This window comes from Miniopterus natalensis, chromosome 11, assembly GCF_054644295.1.
Source record: "Miniopterus natalensis isolate mMinNat1 chromosome 11, mMinNat1.hap1, whole genome shotgun sequence".
In the NCBI taxonomy this organism is placed as follows: Eukaryota; Metazoa; Chordata; class Mammalia; order Chiroptera; family Miniopteridae; genus Miniopterus; species Miniopterus natalensis.
The window spans coordinates 10579441-10584298 of NC_142091.1; the positions used below are offsets into that span (position 1 = coordinate 10579441).

At 46.9% G+C, this 4858-nt stretch overlaps 1 pseudogene; it reads left to right on the forward strand.

Annotated features, from left to right (window-relative positions):
• Window positions 1-289: 289 nt before the first annotated feature.
• LOC107543126 (protein FAM118B pseudogene) lies at window positions 290-1909 on the forward strand (annotated as a pseudogene).
• The last annotated feature ends 2949 nt before the right edge of the window (window positions 1910-4858 follow it).

Consider the following 4858-nt stretch of genomic DNA (forward strand, 5'->3'; position numbering starts at 1 on the left):
TTCAGTTTGAATTTTTAAAGGTGATTATGACAAGGACAGTAAGGGTTTATTATGGTAAACAGTGATTTCTAAAGGAATTGAGACTGGAGTTAGAGGGGCGGTCTTTGGAGCTGACAAAGAATGAGCCGAGCAAGAGCTCCCACCAGCAGGCTGGGAGGAAAACCAGGAAAACACAGTATCCAGAGGAGGCAAGAATGGAATTAAGTGTCAGGCGCTTCCAAAAGGAACTGGACGGCTTCTACAAGGAGCCAGTCCTCTGACACAGACAAGAGTTTTGGATGCTTCAGCGATGGCGCCCCCACCAAAAAGCCAGGACGTTGCCTCTAAGCTTAGAAAGAAATTGAGACTTGTGCTGGGGATTGGAACAGGCCTTAGTGCTGAACGGGCCTTAGTGCTGCAGCTGCACCTCGGGTCCCAGGCCTGAAATCCTGGAAGGGGTTAGTGTAAGGACAGAAGAAGGCCTCTCCTCTTCTTTGCTGTGGCCTTCCACAATTAATGAAAAACACCCGGAAATTAAACCCCAAGATTGTTGGCTCCTCTGATTCAAACAGCCCCCCTGTTTAAACCTCAGACAAGATAAGCTACTCCTAAGGCTGCGTTCCCACATCCCCCTCCGCCCTGCTGTTTGCACAGCTCAAGGACAGGACAGTTCCCACGGAGGAGTCTCTAGTTAGGAGAGAGATTCTTGCTCCCACCCCCTCAAACAGGTCTCTTCTGAACTCTTCGTAACTTATTCTCTGAGCTTGCTTTACAGGCTCGGGAGAAATACTGGTAAGACCCCTCCCTGAGACATTTGCCAGAGTGTCTTCTGGACAGCAAACAAACTAGCTTTTTAAGACAGCCCGGTATCTGCTCTGCTCCCACACAATCCCCCCCCCTTCCTTGTCGCCTAGCAATAGCAATTGGTTGCTCTTTAAAAGTGAAAGCCGCTCTTCCTTCCCCCACCCTGAATTGACTAGCAAAGCTTGGCCCTTTCCTCCTTTGGAAGTAAAATAACTGTCCTCCGTGCATCTGTCTCTCCCTCCGCTGTGCATTCCTCCACAGCCCACGCCGCTAGGCCTTCCCGAGGCTGCCGCTGACTTTGATCTTCTAAAAGATGAGGAAAGCAAAAGGTTTCAGAAACGTCTCCTGAAGACAAGAATCTTGCTCACGTTGCCCATGTTATGCAGAAACTCTCCTCGTACTAGTAATGCTCCATCCACGTATTTCAAGGACTGTTTATATGCAATTCGATGACTTGGGAGTCGAAGATGAAGACTCTGGAAAACAGCTACTTCTGTCAGCTCTCCACCTGATGGAAAATGAGGCCCTGGTACTGACTACAGGTTTCAACACTCTCCTGGAACTGTATGCAGCAGACCAGGGAACACAACCTGAATCCTTTGACCTTACTGATGAACAAAAGGAACCAGAGTGGGCTCAAGAGAAGTGGAATCTGAGCGTGGTCCACACCCATGGGGTCTACACCAGTCCTAGTGGCACCGTCCATCCAGCTGGGTATCAGAATGTGCTCAGAAACACTGAAGTTCCGAGAGAGGGTCAGGAACTCTATGAAAACAAGCCATTTCCCCCCCCGGATTGTGGCCAGACTGTGGATGACACCATTTTCCAAGCCCTTTTTCTGGAGGCCATCAAGCATAAATCATAGAACATTTCATGCTTATTCAGAGGGGAGATGTAGATGAGTTCCAGGAGTTCTGGGGAAATATGCTGGACAAAGGTATCATGGTCACCTCCTGTGGAAATGAATGCGCTCATCACCCAGAATACTCCAAGCGACTGACCTGTGGGCTCTCCGCGAGGGGTGGAGTGGGGATGGTGAGAGGCTCAACTAAATGGTGCGTCTGCAGCACGCCGTGAAGTGAGAGACTGCCGTCCACGAGGGCGCTGCAGACATCACCACCATTAGGCCAAGCTGGAGGGCCCTTCCTTAGACAGTGTTGAACAGTAAACTTGCAAGAACTCAACACAGCTCCTAGGAAGATCCAAAACCCAGCTGGTGAAGGTTGGGGCTACGCAGTGGGGGGGGGAGGCATTCCAATTTAATTCTTCGTGAGGCCAGTTCTTGCTCTTACGCGGCCTGTTCCAGTCCGAGGATACCCAGGTCACAGTGGGACGAGAGGCAGCTCCCCGCCCCCGCGTCCACCCACAGACCAGTGTGATATCACCGAGAGAGCTGCCGCCCCGCAAGGAGGACTCGGGGTGTAGATGCTGTGGAATCATCATGGCCCCCGCTGCAGTTTTGTACTCTACTTTTGGGTTTTCACTTAAGCTTAATGGCCTTTTAAAAATAAGGCTTGAAGTTCTAGTTTTTGAAACCTTTTACAGTGTACAATATTTTACATACCTGAGCGGTATTAAAAGCTTGTTCATTAAAAAACCCAAAAAACAAAGTCCTTCCCCCCCAGGAGGCGCGCCCTCAATGGTGGTGTCCGGTGTTCCAGTCCTTCTCCTTGGTGAGCACACGTGTGTGCCTCTGTTCCCGTGCACACGCATGCATGTGCAAGAGCTCTAGCATGTTCAAATATGTGACTGTGTAAAATGGCACAGCTTTATCTGACCCCTATCGTGTTTTCTTTTCTGCAATTGCAGATGCAGTCAAGTATCAGGGATCATTCACTGGCTGAATTAAAAAAAGAGTTGTGTTTCATCTGTGTAGCCACCTATTCTGGGTACTGAAATGGGTGTGAGGGTGTGGTGAGAGAAAACGTGGTCACCTGTAAGACCATGGCCAGCATGACTCTAGGGAAGTGCTAGGAATCCAGAGTTAAGAGCAGGTGATCTGGTGTCAGCCACCATGGCCTCACTAGTGTCGGGAGGAAGGGGTAGCCCCTCTCCCTAATAACTTTCTTCCTTCTGTCTATGGTTTGACAGAATATATTTTGGAAAACGCTGGTTTTGATGAAATCTGTCCTGCTGGCTAACAGGATTCCAGGTAGGACCAGTGGGGGAGACTTCTTAGGAGCAGTCAGAATATACCATCAGTGGGTTTGAAAAATGTATGCCCTGCCCAGCAACAGGGTAAATCCTACCTATGTTTGGATTGGAGGTACTGTAAAAATTCAAATTTTACTTTGTTTCAAGATGAATAATTGTGATTTTTTTTTCAATTTCCCACATGTAAGAGAAAACTGTACAAACACCCTTTGTATCATTTCCTTCCCGCTCCTCTCTGTCGTCTGTCTTCCACTCGGGAGGATGGCCCAGCAGAGGCTCAGTCCACACTGGTTAACCAGCCACCTCCATACCCTCCAGTGCCTTGTTCACACCTCTCAAAGCTCCCTGTGTAATTCACGATCAGCAGCCACGAAGGTAATGACAGCTGCTCTCTGTTCCCCTAGCTCCATCTGAGAACTTCGAGGCGCCTACTGAAGGAAGAACTTCTGCTGTTTAAGGGCCCCTCTATGTTATATAGAAATCTTGCTTTGTTTATTTTTAAATCAAATTCAGATATAAGAGTCTGACAACATACAGTATACATAACATAAAAGTGCCCCTAATGTGGTGGGTTAGCACAGACTATGGGTCTTTTACCAGTTGATACCTGATAGAAGACAACTTTTGGAAATGATGGCATCTATTACAAATTGGATGGCGGTCTTTTTCTCAAGACCATTTTGCCTCTGGATTAAGAATTTGTAATTCACAGTACTTGAGAGGTACATGCTGCTTCAATTTTGTAAGTGTCCACTACACTTTCTTTTGAGATCTTTGACTTTTGACTCAACCCCAGTTCTGTATCTTTTTAAAAATTCATTAAAAGTAAAAAAAGACTTGTGTAAAATTGCACAACTTGATCTAACCCTCGTAGTGTTTTCTATAACTGCAGGGGCCTCAAGCATCAGGAATATTGGTATGTATTTTGGAATCACTCCCTGGCTGAAAAAAAAGTTGGCTTTTACCTATAGAGCCCTGCTAACTCTGGGTCCCAAAATGAGCATGTGGATGTGGTAAGAGAAAATGGGCCCACGTGTAGGTCTATGATGAGCTGAGTGAGTCTCCAGGGAAGTGCTGTGACTCGAGGAAAGAATACGGTGATCTGACGCCAGCTGGCACAGCCTCACTGGCGTCCAGAGGCAGGAGTGAGCCCCTCTCACTAACAACTCCAGTCATGATATATCTGTTTCCGCAGGGTAGATTTAGAAGAGTGTCAGTGATGGTGAACTCTGTTCTTCTGGGTAACACTCCAGAGAAACCAAAGGGGGTAGGGTTCCCGGGAGCAGCCAGAATATACCAGCAGTGTGTTTGAAAACTTTATGTCCTGCCAAGCACCATGGTGCACCAAACCTATGTTTAAATTGAGGGTAGTACACAGCGAATAACTAAGTTTTTAAATTCTTTGTATGTAAGAGAAAACTCTACAAAGACTCTGTTTTCTTTCCTGCTCCTCCCCTTTGTAGCCTGTCTTCCACCTGGTGTGATGGCCCAGCAGCTCAGTCCATACTTGTCAACTAACCGTCTTCACGCCCTCTCGCCCCTTGTCCAAACCAAGACGAGCTCCCTGAATATTTCTTAATTAGCACCCACCAGGGTACTGACGGCTATTTTGTGTCCCTCTAGCTTTATTTGAGACCCTGTTGAATGTAACTTCTGAAGTCAAAACATTTGTGTTCATGTAAGGACCCCTTTGCTGATGTTATATAGAAATGTTGCTTTAACAGGTTCTTTCCTTTTTAATTAAATTCAGATATAAAAATCTGATCATGTGCAATTTGCAAGACACACACAGTGCCCTGGATGTTTTAGGTTAATGTTGACCTTATGTCTTTTCCTGGTTGATATCTAATTGAAAAGGACATTTGAAAACGCAGCATCCATTATAAACTGAATGGGGAAGTCTGTCCCTCCTAGTTGCCCA